The sequence below is a fragment of the Ursus arctos genome, unplaced genomic scaffold (genome assembly GCF_023065955.2).
Source record: "Ursus arctos isolate Adak ecotype North America unplaced genomic scaffold, UrsArc2.0 scaffold_1, whole genome shotgun sequence".
Classification (NCBI taxonomy): Eukaryota; Metazoa; Chordata; class Mammalia; order Carnivora; family Ursidae; genus Ursus; species Ursus arctos.
The window spans coordinates 33957675-33984636 of NW_026622763.1; the positions used below are offsets into that span (position 1 = coordinate 33957675).

The 26962-nt window shown below is 39.2% G+C and overlaps 1 long non-coding RNA gene across 1 annotated transcript in view; it reads right to left on the reverse strand.

The window, feature by feature from the left end:
- LOC130544688 (uncharacterized) overlaps positions 1 to 12123 on the reverse strand; it is a 73863-nt gene extending 61740 nt beyond the window's left edge. The window contains exon 1 of the long non-coding RNA XR_008961150.1: positions 11951 to 12123. This is a non-coding gene — a long non-coding RNA (uncharacterized LOC130544688). The remainder of the gene's footprint in view (positions 1 to 11950) is intronic.
- Between the last annotated feature and the right edge of the window lie 14839 nt (positions 12124 to 26962).

The following is a 26962-nucleotide window of genomic DNA, read 5'->3' on the forward strand; positions in this document are numbered from 1 at the left end:
GTGTCAGGCTCCCTGCTCAGCAGGGAGTCTGCTTGTCCCTCTCCCTCTGCCCTACCACTCAGGCTTTCTCTCTCTCTCTCTCTCAAATAAATAAAATCCTTTTTCTAAAAAAAGAATGAGGATGAAGAAGTAAATGTATGAGGTTCGAGGAGACAGGAGAAGGCAAGAGAGGGTCTTCTAGGAAAGTGGGAAAGAGAATGGACCAGAAAAATCCCATATGGGTACCAGGCAGAATCAAGAGCCCATGTAAAATTTGTGGTATGGACTTGAATCGGAGACCGGTCAGCAGGGCTGTGTTTTCCTCCATTCACCATGTCACTATTTTCAGTATTTTATTTAATATGACATTCAAGTTCAGATTTTTGGAAAGAACATTTTTTTAAAAGGAGTTTTTTTAGGAATATACTTTACAACTTGTCTCCCTCAAAAATTTTTTCCAGGCTCTTAGTGTGAAGGCAAGTTATTTTCATGTTTTTATGTTGTTTTTAAAATTTCTAAAACAGGGTGCCTGGGTGGTTCAGTTGGTTAAGCATCTGCCTTTGGCTCAGGTCATGATCCCAGGGTCCTGGGATTGAGCCCCACTTTGGGCTCCCTGCTCAGTGGGGAGCCTGCTTCTCCCTCTCTCTCTGCCCCTCCCCCTCTGCTTGTGCTCTGTCTCTCGCCTTCTATCTCTCTCAAATAAATAAATAAAATCTTTTAAAAAATAATAAAAAATTCTAAAACATACATACACAGCTGTTTAATTTCCTTCTGAACAAACACCCAGGAAAGAAAACCACTAGAAGAGATCACATACCACAAAACCTAAATGTATAAAAGTAAACTGCTTGGCTCTTGGGGCATCACTGGAAGAACCACATTCTTAACAGTATTTATAAAATACAAACAAACAACAAAAAAGAGTTTTTGAGTATTTGTTTGACTGTCAAACAATTATAAATAGGACTATTACTGCCTAAGACTCAGTAACCTCACAGTGATTCTCATGATGCCAAGGAAAAAGTTACGCAGTATTAGATTTAATTGAATCGAGATGTTCATTTAAATTAAAATTACATGTAAAACAGTACAAAAACTACTTTTCACATTGTTTCTGAAATTCTATCCCCGGTGCAGTGAATGGGGATCACTTACAAAACAATCTTAAAGGGTTCTTTTTGTTTTTCTATTCTAAAATACCAAGTACTTTTGTAATCAATATTTTGCAAGCACAAACAAGAACTCTTAAAATAACAGTATATTGATGACAATGTTGATAGCCTCCCGTCTCAGAAGAAAAGCCAAAGTCAGTCCTGTGACCTAGAAGACCCATCATCATCTCGTCCTCTCTTCTAACTTCTCTCAGCTCATCTCCTATTTCTTCCCCCACTCCCTCCAACACCATTATCTGTGTCCCAGCCACACTGGTGTCCTTACTACACTTTGACACACTAGCATACTCCTTACTCAGGGACTTTATCCATGTTGTTCCCTCTGCCTGGAACACTTTCCCCAGATAGCCACATGGCCTACTCAATCGTGCCTTCAGATCTTTATTCAAAAGTCACGATTTCAATAAAGTTGTCCTGGGCCTTTCATTTCAACTAACTCCTCCCTAAAATTTCATATCCCCTTTCTACTTTATTTCTATCTTTAGAACTTATCACTATTTAGCATGCTACATATTTTAATCATTTACCTGGCTGTGCCCCCCCCCCCCCACAAAGTAGAATGCAAGCTCTATGAGAAGAGTGATTTTTGCTGGATTTTTTTTTTATCTGCTATTGTATCTATAGGCCCTTGCATGGAAACTGACATATAAAAGATCTTTAATTAAATGAAGGAATGAATTAGATTTAGCCTTTTATTTAGAAGCACATATGATAGGGATGCCTGGGTGGCTCAGTCAGTTAGGTGTCTGCCTTTGGCTCAGGTCATGATCTTGGGGTCCTGGGATTGAGTCCTGCATTGGGCTCCTTGCTCAGTGGGGAGCCTGCTTCTCCCTCTGCCTGCTGTTTCCCCTGCTTGTGCTCTCTCTCTCTCCCTGACAAATAAATAAAATATTTTAAAAAATTAGAATGAAATATGATATATGAAATATAGTTAGCTTAAAAATCATAAAGCAAGTGGGGAATATTAAGGCGGGGGCTATCATATATATTCTTACCATATGCCAAGAGTTAGGTGATAGAGAATGTATGTTTTATATTTGTATCAATTAGGGTCCAATCAGGAGACAGAAACCATAAAGAAATTTAAAGAAGGAAACTGTAATACAAAGAATTATTAACTACTACAGGCGACTGGAACAATAAGGGATTGGCTAGTGGAAAGTAAATATACAAGGAGATATAAGCAGATAAATGGAGCTGCCACAATTCCTATGGCTGAGATAGAGCACCTGAGGAAGAGTCCCCTAGAAAACCAGACCTTGCTGGAGAGAATGACTCCTATGATTCCTGAGTATTAGAGAAGTCACTGTGGTGCAGTGCTGGTGGAACTTGCTAGAAAACACCCTGCCCAGGAAGTCTGTTCAAAAAGAGGTGTCTCATGGAAGGCCCTCCATTGAAAAATCATCTGAGGTGGTTGCCAGGAAAAGCTGGTGCTGCTGCCCCTGCAGCACTGTAGGAACTGGATGCTGAAGAAGCCTTGTGCAATGCAGGAACTTGCTAAGCAAGCACACTGCAACTAGACGGAAAGATCCTTCCTCCCATCTCTCCAAGTGCCTTCTACTGGAAAGCTTAGCAATCTGCAACTGTGAATAAAGGATACATTTTAAAGGGCTCATCTAAATTTTCAGAGGACATAAAGGCAGTATTTGGAGCTAAGAAACAACAAACTGAATATGGGCACATTTTCTATCTTCAAAAGTTATCATGGGGACTTCCCAGGAAGGTGGCAGAGTAGGAGGACCCTAAGCTCACCTCATTTCATGGATACAACTAGATAACGCCTCAGTGTAAATAACCCAGAAAACAAGCTGAAGACTATTAGATAGACTCTCCACAGCTAAATGTAGAGAAAAAGACACATGGAAGAGGGTAGGAAGGGCAGAGATGGGGTGGGGAGCTAAATGAACCTGTGGGACCATCTGTGGGGGAGAGGGAGCCATGGGCACGGGGGTGGGGAGAAGTGGAACAGACTCTAACACCAGGGAGCCCACATGGGGAATGTGAATCCCCATAACATTTGGCTTTGAAAGCCAGAGGGGCTGAATTTCACAGGTTCTTGCAATCAGCAGGGCTTAAAACCTGGAGCTTGAAAAATTACTGGCCTCATGGGACAGCCAGGAGGGTGAGAAGGAGCTGAGTCCTTGCTCTTAAGGAGAGAGCAAAACAAACAGCCCACAGAGGTGTAACATAGAAGCAGCACTTCAAAAAATGCACAGGGTATATAGGAAGATGTATTGCTAATCTCAGACCCTGCGCTGGATGGGCAGGGATCATTGGGAGACTTCTCCAGAAGCAAAAGAGCTGGCAGGTGCCATTTACTTCCCCTGCCTCCTCCACTCCCCCAGAAACACACGAACACCTGCAGGAACCAGCCTGGTACCAACACTCCTAACTAACTTGCTAACAGTGAGCCCTACCCTTCATGTTCTCCTATTGATCCATCCCCTCCAACCTGGCCTACCTAAGTCCCTGGCAACTGCAGGTTCTCTTCCACTGGAGCCTATGGTGCTGACACTACATACCTCATGCTCACATCCACCCGCATTTCAGTGCTACCACATCTCTGGCACATGCCTAGTCTGACTCAGCTTAAGCCCAAGGCAGCCCTAGACTAGCCCACTAACAACACAGGGACCAACCCCTGCCCGCAACAGGCAAAGAGAGCCACTGCACATGACTGGACTGAAAGCAAAAGCAGCTCAGCTACATTAGCAGGGCCAACACGACAAACATAGAAGACACCCCTGAAATGTTCTGTGAACAGGGGACACTGCACTGCAGGACCTCTTCTTCATAAGTCCAGTACTTTCTAGAGCAGAAAATGTAGCTGACTTACCTACCACAAAGAAATAGACACAGAGAGTTAGACAAAATGAGTAGACACAGAAAAATGTCCCAAATGAAACAACAAGAAAATCACAGCAAGAAGGATAAATGACATGGAGATAAGTAATATGCTTAAAGTAATGGTCATAAGATACTCACTGGACTTGAGAAAAGACTAGAGGATCAAAGTGAGGCCCTGAACAAAGAGAGAGAAAACATTAAAAAAACACAAAACAAAACAAAGCAAAAAGATGAAGAACTCAATAACTGAAATAAAAATTACACTAGAGTTAATAAATAGTAGATTAGATGAAGCAGAAAAACAGATCAGTGACCTGGAGGACAGAGTAACAGAAAGCAATCAAGTTAAACAGAGGAGAAAAATAACAATAATAACTGAAAATAGACTAAGGAAACTTAGTGACCATCAAGCATAATAACATTCGCATTATAGGGATCCCAGAGGGAGAAAAGAGAGAAGGTATACAGAAAATGTATTTGAAGAAATAATAGCTGAAAACTTCCCAAATTTGGGGAAGGAAACAGAATTCCAGATACAGAAGGCACAAAGATTCCTCAACAAAATCAACCCAAGGCAGTCCACAACAAGACACGCGGTAATTAAAACGGCAAAAAGTTGGGGTGCTTGGGTGGCTCAGTTGGTTGAGTGTCTGCCTTTGGCTCAGGTCATGATCCCAGGGTCCTGGGATCGAGCCCCACATCAGGCTCTCTGTTCAGGGGGAGTCTGCTTCTCCCTCTCCCTCCGCAGCTCCCCCTGCTTGTGCCCTCTTGCTCTCTCTCTCTCAAATAAATAAAGTCTTTTAAAAAAATGGCAAAAAGTAGTGATAAAGAAAGAATTTTAACAGCAGCAAGAGAAAAGAAAACAGTTACATAGGAAGGAAACTGTGTAAGGCTATAAGCTGATTTTTCAGCAAAAACTTTGCAGGACAGGAGTGAGTAGCATGAAATATTCAAAATGCTGAAAGAAAAACACTTCCAGCCAAGAATACTCTAACCAGCAAGGCTACCATTCAGAACAGAAGGAGAGAGAAAGAGTTTCCCAGATGAACAAAAGTTAAAGGAATTCATGACCAATAAACCAGTCCTACAAGAAATGTTAAAGGGACTCTTTCAGTGCAAAGGAAAGATCAAAAGTAGGAGTGAGAAAAGTGGGAAGCACAAAAACAGTTAAATTATGTATATCTATAAAAATGTGTTAAGGGATTCACAAAATAAAAGGATGTAAAGTATGACACCATATACCTACAATGTGGCAAGGAGAGGAATAAAGATGGTTTGGACTTAATATAGATTAAGTTGCTATGTGTTATATGCATAAGATGTTATATATAAACCTAATGGCAATCAAAAACCTGTAATAGATATGCAAAAATATAAAGAGAAAAGAATCCAGGGGCACCTGGGTGGCTCAGTCGTTAAACATCTGCCTTCGGCTCAGGGCGTGATCCCGGAGTCCTGGGATCGAGTGCCACATAAGGCTCCTCTGCTGGGAGCCGCTTCTTCCTCTCCCACTTCCCCTGCTTGTGTTCCCTTTCTCTCTGGCTGTCTCTTTCTGTCAAATAAATAAAAATAAAATCTTTAAAAAAAAAAAAAAAAGAATCCAAGTATATGAGAAGAAGCCAGTAAACCAAGAGAGAGCAAGAGAAGGAAAAAAAAAAAAAAAACAGAAAAGAACTACAAAAACAACCATAAAACAAGTAACAAAATGATATAGGTACATACTTATCAATAATTACTTTGAATGTTAAATGAACTAAAAGCTCCAATGAAAAGACACAGGATGACAGAATAAAGAAATAAGACCCATCTACATGCTGCCTACAAGAGACTCACTTCAGACCTAAAGACAAATGTAGATTAAAAGTGAAGGGATGGAAAACCATTTATCATGCGAATAGAAGTGAAAACAATGCTGGGGTAGAAATATTTATATCAGGCAAAATATATTCTAAAACATAGACTGTAGGGGTGCCTGGGTGGCTCAGTCGGTTAAGTATCTAACTCTTGATTTCAGCTCAGGTCTTAATCTCAGGGTCATGAGTTCAAGCCCCACATTGGACTCCACACTCAGTATGCAGCCTACTTAAAAAACAGAACAAAGACTGTAATGAGAGACAAAGAAGGACACCATATAATCATAAAAAGAACAATCCAACAATTACAACAAAAGATGTAACAATGGTAAATATTAATGCATCTAACATAGGACCACCTAAATACAGAAAACAGCTAATAACAAACATAAAGAAAGTAATAGATAGTAATACAATAATAGGGGCCTTTAACACCCCACTTACATCAATAGATAGGTCATTCAAACAGAAAATCAACAAAGGAAACAGTGGCTTTGAATAAAAAATTGGACCAGATGGATCTAGCAGATATATTCAGAACATTCCATCTTAAAACAGCAGAATATACATTGTTTTCATGTGCACATGGAACATTCTGCAGAATAGATCACGATAGGCCACAAAACAAGTCTCTACAAATTCAAAGAGATTGAAGTCATACCATGCATCTTTTTTGACCATAACACTATGAAGCTAAAAATCAACTCACAAGAAAAAAAAAACCTAGAAAGAACACAAATGCTCAGAGGTTAAATAACATGCTACTAAACAATGAATGGGTCAACCAAGAATCAAAGAGGAAGTCACAAAATACATGGAGAAAAAGAAAATGAAAACACAAGGGTCCAAAATCTTTTGGATGTAGCAAAAGGTGTTCCAACAGGGAAGTTTAGAGCAATACAGGTTTACCTCAGAAGCAAGAAAAATCTGAGATAAACAACCTAGCCTTCACATAAAGAAGCTAGAAAAAGAACAAACACAACCCCAAACCAGTAGAAGGGAGGAAATAATAAAGATTAGAGCAGAAATAAAAGAATTAGAAACTAAAAAAAGAAAAACAATAGAACGATCAATGAAACCAGGAGCTGGTTCTTTGAAAAGATAACAAAATTGATAAATTTTTAGCCACATTCATAAAAAGAGAGAGAAAGAGAGAGGATCCAAATAAACAAAATCAGATATGAAAGAGGAGAAATAACAACCAACACCACAGAAATACAATGGATTGTAAAAGAATGTAATGACGAATTATATGCCAACAAATTGGACAACCTAGAAGAAATGCATCAAGTCCCAAATACATATAACCTCACAAAACTGGATCAGGAAGAAATAGAAAATTTGAACAGACCAATTACTGGTAATGAAATTGAATCAGTAATTTAAAAACTCTCAACAAACAAAAGTCCAAGGCCAGATGGCTTCACAGGTAAATTCTACCAAATAGTTAGAGGAGGGTTAATACCTATTCTTCTCAAACTATTCCAAAAAAATAGAAGAGGAAGATAAAGCTTCCAAATTCATTCTATGAGACCAACATTGCCCTGATTCCAAAACCAAATAAAGACATGACAAAAAAAGAGAACTACATGCTAATTTCTATGATGAACATAGATGCAAAAATCCTCAACAAAATACTAGCAAATCGAATCCAACAATACATTTAAAAATATCATTCACCATGATCAAATGGGATTTATTTCTGCGATGCAAGGGTGGTTCTATATTTGCAAATCAATCAACATGATACATCACATCAACAAGAGAAAGGATAAAAACCATATGATCATTTCAACAGATGCAGAAAAAGCATTTGACAAAGTACAACAACCATTCATGATAAAAACCCTCAACAGGGGTGCCTGGGTGGCTCAATCAGTTAAGCGGCTGACTCTTATTTCAGCTCAGGTCATGATCTCAGTGTCCTGGGATCAAGCCTTGGGTTGGGTTCCTCACTCAGCGGGGAGTCTGCTTCAGGATTCTCTCTCCCCCTCTCCTTCTGCCTTCTGCCCCTCTGCAACCCCCCTCTAAAATAAGTAAATAAATCTTAAAAAAAAAAAAAAAACTCAGCCAATTAGGTTTAGAGGAAACATACCTCAACATAATAAAGGCCATATCTGAAAAACCCACAGTGTATATCATACTCAGTGAGGAAACCTGAGAGCTTTTCCCCCAGTCTCAGGAACAGGACAAGGATGTCCACTCTTTCCATTTTTATTCAACATAGTACTGGAAGTCTGAGCCATAGCAATCACAGAAGAAAAATAGATAAAAGGCATCCAAATTGGTAAGGAAGTAGAAAACCTTTCACTATTTGCAGGTAACATGATACTATATATAGAAAACCCTAAAGCCTCCAGCAGAAAACTACTAGAACTGACAAATTCAGTAAGGTTGCAGGATACAAAATCAATATACAGAAATCCATTGCATTTCCATACACTAATAATGAATTAGCAGAAAACAAAATTAAGGAAACCATCCATCTACAATTGCACCAAAAATAATAAAATACCTAGGAACAAACTTCACCAAGGAGGTGAAAGACCTGTACTCTAAAAACTATAAAATGTTGAAAGAAATCGAAGATGACACAAACAAGTGGAAAGATATTCCATGCACATGATTTGGAAGAACAAATATATATATATATTTTTAAAGATTTTATTTACCTATTTGAGAGAGAAAAAGAGAGTGACAGGGAGCAGACACTGTGGGGAGGGGCAGAGGGAGAGGGACAAGAATATTGTTAAAATGTTTATGTGACCTAAAGCAATCTACACATTTAATCCAATTCCTATCAAAATACCAACAGTATTTTTCACAGAACTAGAACAAATAATCCTTAAATGTGTATGGAATCACAAAAGACCCTGAATAGCCAAAGCAATCTTGAAAAAGAAGAACAAAACTGGTGGTATCACAATTCCAGATTTTAAGACTACAAAGCTGTAGTAATCAAACGGTACGGTACCAGCACAAAAATAGACACATAAATCAATAGAACAGAATTGAGAGCCCAGAAATAAACCCACAATAATATGGTCAACTAATCTTTTTTGTTTTTAAGATTTTATTTATTTATTTGACAGAGAGACAGCCAGCAAGAGAGGGAACCCAAGCGCGGGGAGTGGGAGAGGAAGAAGCAGGCTCCCAGCAGAGCAGGGAGCCCGATGCAGGCCTCGATCCCAGGACCCTGGGATCACGGCCTGAGCCAAAGGCAGATGCTTAATGACTGAGCCACCCAGATGCCCCTATGGTCAACTAATCTTCAACAAAGGAGGGAAGAATATGCAGTAGGAAAAAGCTGGTCCCTTCAACAAATGGTGTTGGGAAAACTAGACAGCTACATGCAAAAGAATGAAACCGAGCCACTTTCTTACACCATTCACAAAAGTATATTCAAAATGGATTAAGGACATAAATGTGAGACCTGAAACCATTAAAGTCCAGAAGAGAGCACAGGCAGTAATTTCTCTGACATTGGTGATAGTAACATTTTTCTAAATATAGCTCCTGAGACAAGGAAAACCAAAGTAAAAACAAACTACTGGGACTACATCAAAATAAAAAGCTCTGCACAGCAAAGGAAACAATCAACAAAACTAAAAGACAACCTACTAAATGGGAGAAGATATTTGCAAATGACATATGTGATGAAGAGTTAGTATCCAAAATATATAAAGAACTTATAAAACTCAACACCAAAAACCCCCCAAATAATCCAATTAAAAAAAGGGCAGTAGACATGAACAGACACTCTCCAAAAACATACAGATGGCCAAAAAACACATGAATTTATGCTCTACATCACTAATCATAAGGGAAATGCAAATCAATACCACAATGAAATATTACCTCACACCTGTCAGAATGGCTAAAGTCAAAAACACAAGAAACAAAAAGCACTGGCAAGGATGTGGAGAAAAAAGTACCCTCCTGTACTATTGGTAGGAACACAAACTGGTGCAGCCACTGTGGAAAAGAGTATGAAGGTTCCACAAAAAATTGAAAATAGAATTACCATGTGATCCAGTAATTCCACTACTGAGTATTTACCCAAAGAATAGAAAAACACAATTCAAAAAGATATATGCACCCCTATGTTTATTGCAGCATTATTTATAATAATCAAATTATGGAAGCAGCCCAGGTGTCCATCCATAGATAAATGGATAAAGAAGAAGTGGTATATATATTTATATCAATATCTGTATCTATGTATGTGACTACCACTCAGCCATAAAAAAGAATGAAATCTTGCCCTTTGCAACAACATGGATGGAGAGTGTAATGTTAAGTGAAACAGGTCAGCCAGAGAAGAACAAATACCATAGGACTTCACTCATATGTGGAATTTAAGAAACAAAACAAACAAGGCTAAAAGATAGAGAAACCAAACAGACTCTGAACTATAGAAAACAAACTGATGGTTATGGGGGGGGGGCACAGGGATGGGCGAAATAGATGAAAGGGATTAAGAGTACACTTATCATGGTGAGCACTGAGTAATTTATGGAATTGTTGAATCACTATACTGTACACCTGAAACTAATGTAACACTATATGTTAACTGTACTGGAATTAAAATTTTTAAAAAAGTTATCATAATATCAGACCTATAATTTCAGAGAATAAACTGTTCGTTGCCAGAGGGAAAGGGAGTGGGGAAATGGGCAAAATGCATGAAGGGGAGTGGGAGATACAGGCTTTCAATTATGGAATGAATAGTAGTGGGGATAAAAGGTACAGCATAAGCAATATAGTCAACAGTATTAGTTATATGGTGACAGATGGTAGCTACGCTTGTGGTGAACATAGCAGAACGTACAGTCTTGTGGAATCACTATGTTGTACGCCCGAAACTAATGTAACATTGTGTCAACTGTATTTCTAAATAAATAAATTAATAATAAAAATAAAGTACAATAGAGAAAGAAAAAAATCCTTTCCCCAACTGAATTGCATCTTTGTGGAGTTTCAGTTTTGTGGAAATTCAGTTTACCATACATGTGTGGGTCTATTTCTGGACTGTATTCTGCCCCACTGATCTACAGCTCTATCTTTATACCAATAACACATTCTCTTGATTACTGTAGCTTTAAAATAAGTTTTAAAATCAGAAAGTCTTAGGGTGCCTGCCTGGCTCATTTGGTGGAGTGAGTTGATCTTGGTGTTATAAATTTGAGCCCCGTGATGGGTGTAGAGCTACTTAAAAATAAAATGAGGGGTGCCTGGGTGGCTCAGTCAGTTAAGCGTCTGCTTTCAGCTCAGGTCAAGATCCCAGGATTCTGGGATGGAGCCCCACATCAGAGTCCCTGCTCGGCGGGGAGTCTGCTTCTCCGTCTCCCTTTGCCCCTGCTTGCGCGTGCTCTCTTTTTCTCTCTCTCTCTCTCTGCATCAAATAAATAAAATCTTAAAGAGAAATAATAAAATTAAAAAATATTTTAAAAAATTGAATAAAATCAGAAAGTCTTGCAAAACTATGCTTAGTTTTCAAGATTGTTTTGGCTAATCTGTTGTAAAAATCTGTTGTTCCTTTGATTTGGCCATGTTTCCCTGTTTCGTTGTATGTCTAGCTCTCATTTGTTGATATTTAAGCATTTGAAAAACCCATCAACTTGGCTAAAGATTCTGGAGACCTCTCAAACCTTTCCTTGGGGATGTGTCTTGTCCAGGCTGGTGCACGTAATCTCCCAATTAAAGAGGTTTGCCCGTGTTTCTTCTCAGGAACCCACAATCTCCTTCTCCCCCTAGTGTCTGTCTGCAGTACTGCAGACCCTCTGGTGCTGTAAACGTGGTGGTGCTGACCATTGTCCTCTGCTCTCCCCAACCTGACATCCAAAACATGCCTGCTTGCTTCCCATCAGCATCTGAGTCAGGCAAGAGAAACCAACCCCTCAGGCAGCCCTCTGAGAAGCCAGAACACTGGATGCACTTTCCATTCTTCTCTTTTCCTCCCCAGGGAGAAGCTGGGAGTCGGGAGTTTTTTGCCGACTTTGATAGCACGTGCTATGCTGGGGAGAGGGTGGGCCTGGGACAGACGAAAGAGAACTTTCCTATCTGCTTCTGGGTGTCTCTTTTTGGCTTTGCACTCACCTGGGATGCTGCAACCTCTTAACTGGTTTCGGGAGCTCTCACAAGGGCAAGTCGGCACCTATGTTATGGTTAAGTCGGTGCCTCCGTGGGGGAATGAGGACCTGAAACTTCCTATTCCACCATTTTGCTGATGTCTCTGCTTTTGTTCTCTTAAACCTGAAAAATAGTTTAAATTTACAGAAAAGTTACAGACTATAATAATGCACTTTCACCTAGATTTGCTAACAATCTATTATTAATATTTTTGCCACATTTGCTTTTTCTGTCATGTAAATGAACGTTACTGTACAGTCAGAGGTTCAATTGAGGACACTGTGTGTTTGACTCTAAATATTTCATGTGTATCCTTTAAGAACAGGTTCATATTTGTCAAATGATGGTAAGACCAACACTCAATACCTCACATTAAAAAAATGATTTTGAATTCGTTGTTTACTACAGAAAGGGTTTTGGGGTTTTTTAAAAGATTTTATTTATATATTTATTTATTTATTTATTTGAGAGAGAGAGCACACATACGAGAGACCACAAGGAGGGGGAGAGAAAGAGCACAAGTAGGGGAAGCAGGAGAAGGAGGCTCCTTGCTGAGCAGGGAGCCTGATGGGGCTCGATTCCAGTGCCTTGGGATCAGGACCTGAGCTGAAGGCAGACCCTTGTCCAACTGAGCCACCCAGGAGTCCCTCGGAAAGGGATATTTGTAGGATTTTGGATTGGTAGATTTTCGGAGGCATACATGGATAAACATCATCAATAGAAGTGGGGTCACTCGGGTGAAGCTGTTGATGGGAACTCTGAGGCATGTTTACTGGAGACAGTTCATAGCTGACTGGCTGACTTTCATAAGTGAGGAGCTGATGCTGATTTGTTGGCTTTTAACATTGTTTGCTGAGGCGAGTTGTTGATAAGCCGAACAGGTTTAAGACCAGTTCTAATCATTACTTGGTATCATGGCTTCTGAAACAAGCAGTATTTTCCTACATAGGCACATTTAATATTTTGGACAACAGACATTGAACGATAGTGAGACAAACAAGTACAATTAGAAGTACCTGTAATATGAAAAGGGAAAGGAAGTTACTTCATAACCATGAGCCAAGAGTTCACAAGCCTGATGAATAAAATAAGGCCCAACAAGTCTGAGTCTACCTTAGGTAGTCAGTTTGTCTTTTCGTTCAGCTTAGATATTGACGGTTTTATCTCACTTTAAGCATTACACCCCGTATAATGAGAAGTGTTAGTAATGGCACAGCTCCTCCCTGGCTGGCAAAAAATTATTTATTTATTTATTTATTTATTTATTTATTTACTTACTTATTTATTTATTTATATTACCACCTCCACTTGTGTATATCCTTGGGACTCTTTTCCCAGAAAGAGTTTTATGCTTTCAGACTCTTTGTTAAGAAATGGAGTTCACTGAGGGTATTGGGGAGTTATACCCATTGGATGATCTTGCAAATAGCCCTACAGATCAATTAACCTTGGTTCTGGGTCAGCATTAAACAGATTGATTTTCACATAGGAAAAAGGATCCAGGAGTGCTAAGAGACATGACAGATCTCAGTAGAGTTGTAGATATATTGGCTCTGGGTGTGGTCTTGAGAAACAGCTTCTGCTACAGCTGAAGAATAGTTATATCCTCCTCTTCTAGCCAAAGAACATTTTTCTTCATTTGTATATTGTAAACAAAGAATATAATTTGGAGGAAATTAATAATATAATTTTACATCGTACATTATTTTATATATTTTAACTAATATATATTACATTAATATAATCAATACGTATCACATATAATGTAATCTGATACATTTATATGAATTTTTATGTCTTTACTACATATATTCATACTGTTTTTCAAATTGCTTGTACTAACAAAGCTTAATTAGGGCAACTAACTGACAGAATTAGAGAAATGATTTTTTATTTAAAATTTTTTTCTTTCCTGACATTAAAAATTTTATTTGCAGGCGCCTGGGTGGCACAGCGGTTAAGCGTCTGCCTTCGGCTCAGGGCGTGATCCCGGTGTTATGGGATCGAGCCCCACATCGGGCTCCTCCACTAGGAGCCTGCTTCTTCCTCTCCCACTCCCCCTGCTTGTGTTCCCTCTCTCGCTGGCTGTCTCTATCTCTGTCGAATAAATAAATAAAATCTTTAAAAACAAATTTTATTTGCTTAATTTTTTTCCCCAGCTTTATTGAGGAGAGGTGGTGATTGTTTTCAGTAAAGCTTTTATCTAAGCACATCATTATTGGTTGGGGGAACATGACAGACTGAATCAAAAGCATAGAACTTTAAATCAGTAAAGAAAAAAACATGATAAAAATATTTAAGAAAAGAGTGTGATATATAGAAGAATATTGTTCCAATGGTCTTGGACAAACACATTCTGTTGTGTGTAGTTATCAGCTTATTCTAAAGATCTTGAATCAGCAGCTCACTTTCTGGAACCATCAATTTCTGGAGGTTCTTAGAGATCCAAAGCTGATCTCTAAGGATGTAACTTTGGATCTCTAACGGATGTAACTTTCCAGTTATGTTGAGGTCCTTTGTATTTTTCTAGAAGATTGGCAGTGATATAGACAATAAGGTTTTGGAGTGAAAAGCAAGAACAATGTGTAACTAAAATTCACAAATAACTTCCAGTTAGATGTGTCCCCATTATTGGACAAATAAGATAGAATATCCTACATAAGGAAACACAATATCTAATAGTTTTTTAACCGTGTGAGTGTCATGCTTCTCAACAGGAAAACATTTTAGCCCATCCAGAAAATAAATGTACTATTATGAGTGTGCATTCATAAACCAGAGAAAGAAGCAACGGAAAAAATTCACATGGTGATGCTCAAAGGATCTTTCTGGGCATAGTCCTAATCTATGCCCTACCTTTACAATTTTTCCAGGTTAATTTGGTTCCAAGTGGGTATAAACTGGCCAAGTCCTCTGTTCCTAGAAGTTTTCCCATAAGGGTTTGATTTTGTGTCCAATTTACCCATACTCTGAATGGATTGTTTCATAAAAGATTTTCACAAGTGTTCATTTGGGGTTTTACTGGGTGCTACCAAGTAGCCATTCTGAATTTGCCAGATTTTGTCCTCAGGAATCTTAACCTGATTATTCCCAGTGTTTATTTTCAGAATTTGGGTATCCAGATTTTATGCATCTATGATGGAATCTTTGAACTTCTACTCGGATTTTTTGTTAATTATTTTTATGTGTATTGTTTTATATAATGTTCTTACATAAGGACTTTAATCAGAGAAATCTGTTTAGTATGGTGATCTATTAATGCATATCTATAATATATGTAAAATAGTTCTACAGCGGTTACAGCAGAGTATACTGACATCTAGAATACCTTTTCTACTGGGAGTCTTTAGCTTTGTGACAGTGATTATTTTAGCATGAAGATATCAGGTATTTGATGTATTTGTTATTTAATTTTAAAGAATAACTTAAAAATCTCTTCCTATATTATTTTAAAGAAGTGTTATTCTCTAAGCTTACCAATCTTAATTATTTACTTTTTTCTTTTTTACTAACAATTTAGTATGTCTTAGAAAGGAACATTGTTCAGTTATTTGAATAATTTGGTTTTTGGTAAGAAATTAGATTTTATAAGAGACACAAGATGGTATTTTATATATCAAGCCTAATATTTTTTTTAAGATTTATTTGAGAGAGAGAGAGATAGAGTGTGTGTGTGTGTGTGTGTGTGTGTGTGTGCGCGCGCGCGCGCGTGTGTACAAGTGGGGGAGGGGCAGAGGGAGAGGAGAGGAGAAGCTAACTCTACAGTGATTGTGGAGCCCAGTGCGGGCCTGATCTCCCCACCCGGAGATCAAAACCCCAGCTGAAAACAAGAGTCCGTCGCTCAACCGACTGAGCCATCCCGGTGCTTGTTTTCATATTTTTAATATAAAAATCTGTCAACAAACAATGTTGAGTTGGGATTTGGTAGTACAGCGTCAAAAGTTCTGTTCTCTAGGCTGGGCTTGTGTGGACCTGAGCGGAGAGGGAGCTCCCCTGCCTCAGCCAATGCCTCCCCGCCACCCCACCCATGGAGGAAGATAACAAGGTAACAGGCCCTGGGATCCCATTTACTTCCGGCTGCTGGAGCTGCACCTTGACCTCAAGGCGGCAGAGCAGATTCGCAGGCATTTCTCCACCCCTGAAACTCTTGTGCTGACCAGTGACCAGTCACCCCTAGAGATAAAGATTGGATCCCCAACCTGCTTCTTAAGTCCACTTTTGTTTTTAAAGATTTATTTATTCATTTGACACATAGAAAGAGCACAAGCAGGGGGAGTTGCAGAGTTGCAGGCAGAGGCAGAGGGAGAAGCAGGCTCCCCACTGAGCAAGGAGCCTGACATGGGGCTCGATCCCAACACTCCGGGATCATAAACTGAGCCAAAGGCAGATGCTTAACTGACTGAGCCACCCAGGCGCCCCTTCTTAAGTCCACTTTGGCCATGTCTCCATGGCAATGGAAGAAGGTGTCGAGGACCACACCCACAATGAAAAAGCCTGCAGAATCCATCCCTAAAACTCAGAGGAGGCACAGTGAAAAACCCAGCACAGAGGAGCCCTTAACCCATATACCACCATTAGATTCCCAGGGAGCCAACTTGTTCTAGGGATGAAGGAGGTATCCCAGAATCAAGACCGCAGTGGGGATGCATAGACACTGGATTTGTTTCTGAGTCTTCACTTTTGGGAAAAATCTCTTGTTTTTAAAAAGTGATAAATTTGGTGTTAAAAACAACAACAAAAGGGGCGCCTGGGTGGCTCAGTCATTAAGCGTCTGCCTTCGGCTCAGGGCGTGATCCCAGAGTCATGGGATCGAGCCCCACATCAGGCTCCTCCGCTGGGAGCCTGCTTCTTCCTCTCCCGCTCCCCCTGCTTGTGTTCCGTCTCTCGCTGGCTGTCTCTCTGTGTCAAATAAATAAATAAAATCTTAAAAAAAAAACAACAAAAAAACCCAAACAACAAAAGTTCTGCTCTGATTGTGGAAATCTTCTTGAATTACAGAAACACAAGTATGGGATTCTCCCTCATGGGGTAGGGTTATGGAGTTGCTACACCAGTATTTGCTTTTATAAGAAAGAGAAAATAATGATAATTCATAATTATTTAATAAGTAAAAAATACTGAGTGGCGTCTGCCACAGTGATTTACCATGGACTAGCAACATAGACTTCAAGGCTACTATGAAATCTGAGAGTATTTTGACTTATTTGTTGAAGCCTGTATCTGAGGCAAGAAGGTTAATTTATTTTTTCTTTTTTTCCCCCACCCACTGACCCTCTATTCTGGTGCTTCTTTAAGACATAGGTTTTATAGGCAATGTTTTTTTAATGAGTTAAAATCCCTAGAGCATGGCCTAACACGTTCAGGTTTTGTACAAAAAGAAAGATTTATGTAATTAAGGGGAAAAAAATCAATCCGTAAGCTTATGGGCTCTGCTTCAAGTTAAAATGCCCAGTCTGTGGAATCTTTCATCCATAGGAATTCTGGAACCATAGCTATGTGGGGGGTAGTTTCCTAAATCATATATAGTATATGAGTTTTCACACCCAGATGCACTGTACTCTGATCGTGTATAAAAGCTGCAGTATATTTTTCTCTAAAAGTAGATCTTAACTACATTTGTAGGTGTTTGGATTAGAGATCCCCAAGACCACCCCCAGGGACAAGGATTCACTAGGAAGACTCACGGGACTCAGCACACAGTAGTACTCATGGCTGAAGAGGATAGATAATACAGAGCAAAATCAGTAAAGAGAAAAAGCAACTGGAGAGAGTCTGGGAGAAACTAGACGCAAGCTTCTAGGGGTCCCGCCAGTGAAGCTCCACAGGACATGCTTAATTCTCCTAGCAGTGAGTTCTGAAAACATGTGTGCAATGTTGCCAAACATGGAAGCTCATTAAAGAATCAGTAACTGGGGTTCTACCGGGAGCTAATCGTGTAGCCCCTCCCTGCCCCCCCCCACATGTACCCAAATTCTGGACTCCCAAAAGGAAAAGCAAGTATTCAGCAAAAAATCATATAGTTTGTACAAAAAGTTCATTGAGCCACTCTCTCGTCAGTTAATGTTGGGAACCCTCCCAAAACCTAAGTTCCCAGATGCCAGCCAAGAGCCAAACTCCCAAACAGGCCTTTCCAAGGATAGCACTTTAGGCCTGCTAGGCTGACTGTTTTCTGCACAACGTTGTATCACAGAGAGTAAAGAATATTCTTTTTTTTTTTTTAAAGAAGATTTGAGAGAGAGAGTGGGGGATGGTGAAGAAGGCCAGAAGGAGTGGGAAAGGAAGAGAGAGAATCCCAAGTGGACTTGGCACTCAGCCCTGATGTGGGGCTCAATCTCACAACCGTGAGATCATGATCTAAGCTGTAACCAAGAGCTGGATGCTTAACCAACCGTGCCATTGAGATGCCCCAAGAATATTCTGATAATGATCTTAAAATATCAGTTATAGCCAAGACATTGAATTGTTAAATATTTTGACTACTTGAGTGGTTCTTTTAAACCAAAGAAAATAAAGTTTATTTCTCCTTGAGCCTTTCGGAATTTACTGTACACGTTCAAAAAAAAATTTTTTTAAGATTTTATTTATTTGAGAGAGAGAGAGAGCACAAGCTGGGGGAGGAGCAGAGGGAGAGGGAGAAGCAGGTTCTCCGCTGAGCTGGAGCCTGATGCAGGGCTCAATCCTAGGGACCCCCGTATCATGACCTGAGCCAAAGGCAGATGCTTAACCGACTGAGCCACCCAGGCGACCCTGTATATGTTCAAATTTATCTAGTCTTTTTTTTTAAAAAAACAATATGGCACTGCCATTTTTACATTAATAAAAAACTTTTTCTTTTCTCATGAAAAATCAATTTGTCTTTTTTCTTCCTTTTAAGACAACTTTAAATTTTGGCTCTGTGATAGAGGTGAAACGAATGTTAGATAGAGTGATTAACAGGAAAGCTGTTTTGTTCCCCTAGGGAATTAGAATAAGTGTTGGATGCTTTTTTCTACCTTGGAGGTGCATCGCCGGATAGATTTGGGGATAGTTGTCCTGTTTTCAAACCAGTATGGTACACAGTTTGTTTAGTGGCCCTTCTGTTCACTATATTTATAAATATCCTTATCTCCAGGCTCCCACATCTTAGAGTAGAGACATTTTGGGTTATTTCACCTAGAGAGCCATAAGATGTACTGATTTCTAGCTTGTTACTTTTTAAAGCTCTCTGGAAATGTTGAGCCACATATTAGATATTTTCTAAACTGGCACTGTCACATTTTTAACTAATTTTTTGCTAAACCCCCTAATTTAGGTGTGAGCCATTTATAAAAACAGAAGACAAGTCTCCTTTCACTTCAGGAGCTGCATCTAATCCAGAGCACTGTTTCAAAGTTTCCTGAAGTCTGTTTTGTATTTTTACTTCTGCTACAATTGTGAATCTTTGTCTAGTCTACCCTTAAAAGAAGGGCTTCTATAATTGCTTTATGTACTGTATTTTTTTCCTTATATTTAAAAGTTTTTCACAGCTGCATTTTTAAAATCTCCTCTTTCATGCCTTGCTGATTTTAGACATTTTTCCCTTTTATATTAGTTGGGACAGCTCTATAGTCCAGAATAATAAGGATCTTTAAAGAGTCCTGGATTCAATAGTAAAATTTTGTGTCCCTCTAAAGATTAGGAACTTCTTTAATTATAGCCCTTAATTTGGGTCTAGACCAGGATTTTTTTTTTCAAGGTTTTATTTATTTATTTGAGAAAGAAAGAAACAGAGAGAGAGTGGGTGTGCACAAGCAGGGGGAGGGGCAAAGGGAGAGGGAAAAGCAGACTCCCCACTGAGCAAGGAGCCCAACGCAGGGCTTATCCCAGGACCCTGGGATCATGACCTGAGCTGAAGGCAGAGGCTTAACCGACTGAGCCACCCAGGTGCCCCTAGACTGGGATTTTAATTTGACTTCAAATGTCCATCAACTTGTAAATGGATAAGTAAAATGTGGTATATCCATTTAATGGAATATTTAGCAGTAAAAAGAAATAAAGTACCAATATATGTTACAACAGGGATAAACCTAGAAAACAAAATGCTAAGTGCCAGAAGCCAGTCACAGGAGGTCACATATTATATGATCCCATTTATACAAAACATCCAGAACAGGCAAATCTATAGAAACAGAAAGTAGATTAGTGGTTACCTGGGGATGGGATGGGGTGCTATTAGGTGGAGAAGGAGGTGATAGTTAAAAAGTAAAAAGTTTTTTTTTTTTTTTGAGGTGATGAAAATATTCTAAAATGGATTTCAGTGATGGCTGCACAACTGTGAATATATTAAAAACCACTGAACTGTACACTTTAAAAGGGTAAATTGTACCGAATGTGAATTATCTCAATAAAACTGTTAGGAAAAAAGAGAAGAATAAAAGGCAGGCCGTCTATCGCACGTAAGAGAATAATATAAAGAGTTGCTCAAATTCATGATCAGAAATCTCACTGTGTGACTGGTACAAATTAAAACTATCAAGTATTAGAAAGAATGTGGATCAATGAGATCTTTTATAAAATTGCTGTGGGGGGTGCCTGGGTGGCTCAGTCAGTTGAATGTCTGCCTTAGGTCCTGGGATCAAGTCCCCTGTCAGGTTCCCTGCTCAGTGGGGAGTCTGCTCCTCCCTCTGTGTTCTCTCTCTCTCACCCCGCCCCATGTTCTCTCCCAAGTAAATAAAATAAATAAATATATAAATACATAAATAAGAAAAAATAAGATGCTGAGGGATTATAAATTGGGAACACCACTTCGGAAAAAAAATTTGTCATAGCCTTATAAAGTTAAATGTTCTCATAGCCTATGACCCAGAAATTTGACTGTTAAGTATATACCAATAGAAAGAGCTTTCTAATGATACTGACAGTGATATTAACAAATGTGATATGTGGTAATGTATAACCAAATGTGTCAACGTTTCGAAGATCCATATAACTCAATGACTTAATATTTTTCAAATGACCAATACATACTGATACAAAACCATGCATGAGCAAAAGACTGATTCAAAATTCAAGATTGACCAATGTATTTTAAGGTAACAGAGTATAAAAAGTTCATTGATACAATCTCAGATTCCACACTGCATTTAATCTTTAAGAAACTATTGCTTGTCAAGTTCCAGTGTTATATCAAAGAAGAATATCCATAATTGTCTGTAAAAGCTATTAAAATACTGCTCCCTATTCCAACTACATACTTGTGCCAGGATGGGTTTTCTTTCTGTTCTTCAAAAAAGCAGCAGAGCACAATAAATTAAAGACAGAAGCCTTTATGAGAACTCAACTATCTTCTGTTTAGTCCTGCAAAAATGTAAAACATAAGGCTATGCTTCTATTTTTTCATAAAATCTTGTTATTTATTATTTCATATAATATTTATGTTAACATACAATGGTTTACTATTTTTTTTTAAGGTTTTATTTATTTATTTGACAGAGAGAGACAGCGAGAGAGGGAACACAAGCAGGGGGAGTGGGAGAGGGAGAAGCAGGCTTCCCGCAGAGCAGGGAGCCCGATGCAGGGCTCCATCCCAGGACGCTGGGATCATGACCTGAGCCAAAGGCAGACGCTTAATGGCTGAGCCATCAAGGCGCCCCTACTATTGTTTTTAAATGAACTTTTAAAATAAATATTTTCAAATTTCTGAAAAGCGAAACAGGCATGCCTGGCTGGCTCAGTCAGTAGAGCATGGGACTTTTGATCTTGGGGTTGTAGGTTGAAGCCCCATGTTGGGTATGGAGATTGCTTAAAAATAAAGTCTTTAAAAAAATATTAAAACAAAACAAAACCAAAGCATGCAGCAGGAGAATAAGCAGGTTTACAGCAAACATTTTCAAATGGTAGACTTCAAAAGCAAAGGGCTAATAACCTCATTAACACCTTGGTGTAATTACCAAATGGTGTTATTCCAACCCAAAAGGTCTAATTACTCAGAATAAAAGACCTAAGCCTAATGATCTTATGCAAAGAACTGCTTGGTTACAAATACTAGAAGAATAAATGCAATAACAAGAATTCAATGAAAAAAGAGCTCAAATGGTTATTGAGACTGAGTCATCTAGCAGCTGACCTGACTGACAGAGTTTGGACACAAGGGGCCCAGTCAAGCGCCACTGTTGGCCAAAATATGACCTGGAATGCTGCCAACAAAGAATTTTCAAAATGACCTAGGGAAACCTCCAGAATTACCAAAGGATAATGAGAATACTACTCAATTTCTGAAATAAAAAGAGGAATATTGGTCAGGCAAAGTCTGAGCAAAGCAAACTTCTGGGTCTTTGGGAAGCATGGAGTTCAAGATGGGTGGGCTTTCAGGGGCATAAATAGGCTGGCACTATCCTTAAAAACTTGGTTCCTCTAATGACATTGTTGATTGGTCTCTGAGGCATCATTTTTGGAGTGAGTTCAGCCCTGCTCAGCTGACTTTCACCAGTGATGATGATTGGTCAGCTTGCAAAAGCAGGTTCACCAGGATGATTTGTGTTTATCCACTGAATGTGTTTAAAATTGGTTCTGGTTGCAACTTGGTTCTATGGCTACAGAACTATCAATCTTTTCCTAAATTTGTTAGAATTTCTTATTCTGATTATCTTATATAACCATATACAATTATCAAATACAGAAAATGTATAGTCTTTGTTCAAATTTCACTACTCTTTTAAAGCAAAATTTGTTTCCAAATGTATTGATCCATGATTACATATTGCATTTTATTTTTTTTTAAAGATTTATTTATTTGAGAGAAAGTGTGCGAGCAGGGGGAGGGGTTGGGGGGGAGAGAATCCTCAAGTAGACTCCCTGCTGAGCACAGAGCCGACTGTGGGGCTAGATCCCAGGACCCTGAGATCATGACCTGAGCAGAAATCAAGAGCCTGCTGCTTAACTGACTGAACCACCCATGTGCCCTTATGTATTGCATTTTAATTGTCATGTCTCTTGAATCTTCTTTATTCTGAAACAGTCCCTCTGCTTTCCTTTGTTTCTTTTGACACTGTCATTCAAAGAGTATAGGGCAGTTTTTTGTTTGACTTTTGTTTTTTGGTTTTGTTTTGTTTTTATAGAACATCTTTCATTATGGTTTTTCTGATTCTTTCCTCACGGATAGATTCAAGTTATGAATTTTTGGCAGGCATACCATATCAGCTTGTACCAGTGTTGATGGTTTTCATAGGTGTCTCCACTGTAAAGTTACCATTTGTCTCTTATTTGGTAAGCATCTTTTTGTAAAAATTTTATTTATCTATTTATCCATCTATTTATTTATTGAGAGAGAAAGCACACGTGCGCATGAGCAGGGGTGGGGAGGGGCAGGGGGAGAGGAAAGAGAGAATCCCAAGCAGGCTCCACACTCAGCTCAGCACAGAGCCTGATGAGGGGCTCGATTGATCTCACCACCATGAGATCATGACCTGAGCCAAAAACAAGAGTGGGAGGCCTAACGGACTGAACAACCAGGCGCCCCTATTTGATAAGTATCTTAAGGGGAGATACTTTGAGGCTGTGTTTCCGATCAGACTTTTGCTCAATGGTTTTACACCTACTGAAGATTATTGCCTGGAAGATCTCAAGTCACACAGTGGCAGAGCCAGTATTTGAATCCAATTACTGGTTTCAAAGCTGGGCTATTGCTATCCAGTAATTTGGATTACAGATGGATACTTTACTAAATGAATTACTACAGGAGTCCTGTAAATAGTGAGCTTCCTTAGGACTCCTTATATTGAATTCTTCTTACCATGTTCAAGAATTAATCTATCATGAAAACCATACCACCATGCTGCTTTACTCAGGGTAGAGTTCATTAAATGTTGATGAATGAATGTAGCTTAAATAAGTTATCTTTGGAGTTATATATGACTAGATTAAAGTTCTCTATTTTACTCTTTAAGCTTCACCTTGATTATTTGTAAATCCAGGAAAAGTACTTCTTTGTCTTAGAACCACTATCAGGAATAAATTAGATAAGGTACATTCAACATCTAGCACTCAATAAAAAGCAGTTAAAAAGCGATTTTATAACCTTGAAATGATTATGTTCAGTCCATAAGTTGGGATCTTATAGATATCAGCTGGACAGGTCTAACACTTATTAGATAGAGGGAATCATTAGGACTACTGAGGGCAAGTAGGAGAAAGGAGTCATTGAGAGACCTAAGATTATAGTCTTGATATTTGCTGAGTAATGCTGTGGTTAAAGACAGAGATGGGGAAGTTAGAAGCTATACTGGATTGAAGGTGCAAGGCTTTTCATGATGTTCTGAGGAGAAACAGAGATACGGGATTTGAAGAGGCAAGGAAGACAGAAATTGTATATTGGTTGAATGATTAGAGGAAAAGACAGATGAATTAATACATAAAAAAATTAATTCAAAATGTACTTATAAAAAGGGGGCGCCTGGGTGGCTCAGTTGTTAAGCGTCTGCCTTCGGCTCAGGGTGTGATCCCGGAGTCCTGGGATCGAGCCCCACATCAGGCTCCTCCGCTGAGAGCCTGCTTCTTCCTCTCCCACTCCCCCTGCCTGTGTTCCCTCTCTCGCTGGCTGTCTCTCTCTGTCAAATAAATAAATAAAATCTTTAAAAAAAAATGTACTTATAAAAAAAACCCAACAAAATGTACTTATCGAGTGCCAGGTACTAGGAATTTATTGCCTACTAAGAGAAGATCTATGGTAGTAGTTCCAGAATTTCTATAAAAGAGAAGCTTGGGGACAGCAATCTCTTTGGAAGGGTGTGGAGAGAGGGGTCTGGGTGGGGAAGCGGATTTGTCTTGACTCTGTAATCTCCTTAGATGAGAAAATACCAAAAAAGAGGGAGGGGTACTGATTGAGATTAGGCTAGAACTAATTTTCCTCAGACTAACCCTCACCTCTGTCATTCAGACTTACGTAAGTAAACAATAATAGGGCATCCGGCTGGCTCAGTTGGTGGAGTGTTTGACTCCTGATCTTGGGGTTGTGAGTTTGAGGTCCACACTGAGTGTAAAGATTACTTAAAAATAAAATCTTTTAAAAATAAATAATAAAGTAATGAGATATTTATTTTAACAGGTTTCCAAATAAAGAGCTATGTCAGCAAGGAGGTAGAAGCATTTAATTTTCCTTGGGGAAAGATTAGAGGAAGGATTTAATGAAAAGGTGTGATTTTAATCTACTCTTACTTATCACACTTGAAAAAGGTAATTAATGGTATAAACGCAAGGAACACATATCTTCAAAGACACAAGAATTAGAGATTCTGGCAGACTATTCAAAACTTGGCTGAAGTGGGGATAAGGCTGGAGATGAAGGGTTAGCAGTTGCCCAATCATCATAGGCCTACATGCCATATCAAAAGTTTTGAAATTCATCCTATGATTGATGGGAACCACTGAAGGATTTTAGCCCGCGAGTGACAACGATAAAATACTCTGAAAGATTTTAGGAAGATCACAGGACTATGCATTTGAAAGAGGTACAAGCAACATCACCACCCCAACCTCATCTTTGTAAATGAAATATAAGGAAAAACATGAATAAAACAAAGTCCCTATTCTCAAGGAATTTGCATTCCCATGGGGAGAGAAAAACAATAAAATATATATATATATAATGCAATATTAGATAGTGGTAAGTGTTGGAAGAATAAAGCACAAGAAGGCACAGAAGGATTGGGCGGAGCTACTGTCTTAAGGCAAACTCGGTGTTCTTTTCACTAATCTCATCTCATAGCTACCATAAAAAATACGGTTTCAAGATCTTCTCTCACTTTCCAACACATCTCTACTATACTGAAATCTTAATGTTGCAAACTTGTCCATATATTTCATTTATCATCTCATAACTTCTTCACTTTCTTAAATATCCGACGTTTATAGAACTCATTATCAGGCTGCACTGAAAACCTTTCTCTACCATCACTTCTATGGTGTCTCTACATTTCACCCAGATCCAACTCTTCACTGTTTTTAAAGTCTTTAATTTCCATAGCTTGGGTCACAAGATCTGTATGTCTCCTTAAGAAACATGTTCTTTATTGAGTGCTTAGTTTGGCAGACACTTGGCTAGGGGAAGAGAAGGGCAAATGTGGCCTTGACCTCTGGAGCTGATGGTTGTACTCCCTACGTAGAGGCTTGAGGCGTGGGGGATCTGAAACCTATGAGGCCAAAGTGGAACAACCACTTGCCGCTGAGCCTCAGATGCCTGGTTTCCAGTTGATACAATCCTGCGTGATGTGGACAGGGCTCAGAGGCCGAGGAAAAGGGGAGAGACAGATAAATTGTTCGTCAAGGGGCACCTGCGTGGCTCGGTTGGTTAAGCGTCTGCCTCTGGCTCAGGTCATGATCCTGGGATCTAGCCCCGAGTCCAGCTCCCTACTCAGCGGGCAGTCTACTTCTCCCTCTCCCTCTGCCCCTCCAACTGCTTGTGCTCTCTCTCTCTCTAATAAATAAGTAATAATAAATAAATAAGTAAAATCTTTAATAAAAAAATAAGGGTTTACAGTCCTTTCTCTGCCGTCTTAAGTCCTGACTAAGTCCCACCCTTCAACACCCGGGCCTAAATAAAAGAATGCAGATCTTTGGGAGCTACCTAAATCTACTGAATCACAATGTCTAAGGGCGGGGCCCAGAAATCTGCAGTTTAATCATGAATACCCCGAGGCCATTGTTATGTACCCTTAATATATGAAAATCAAACGCTTCTCCTACCTTTTCTCACTTCACTTTCACCTGAAGTAGTTACCATTATCATCCCTATTTTCCCCCGCAGGAAACTGAGGCATAGAAAGGTTGGTTACGTTGCTGAAGTCACACAGAGCTAGGGCTGGAATCCACACTATCTAGATGCAGCTTCTAGTCTTAAACATTACAGTGCGGACAATATCCTCTTGCTAAATGATTTGTTGCTAATACTTCAAGAAGCACAGAGCTTGGGGTTTGAAGAGTGTGAATGCCCACCAAATTTAGTCTGGTGAACTTTGGCGATTCATT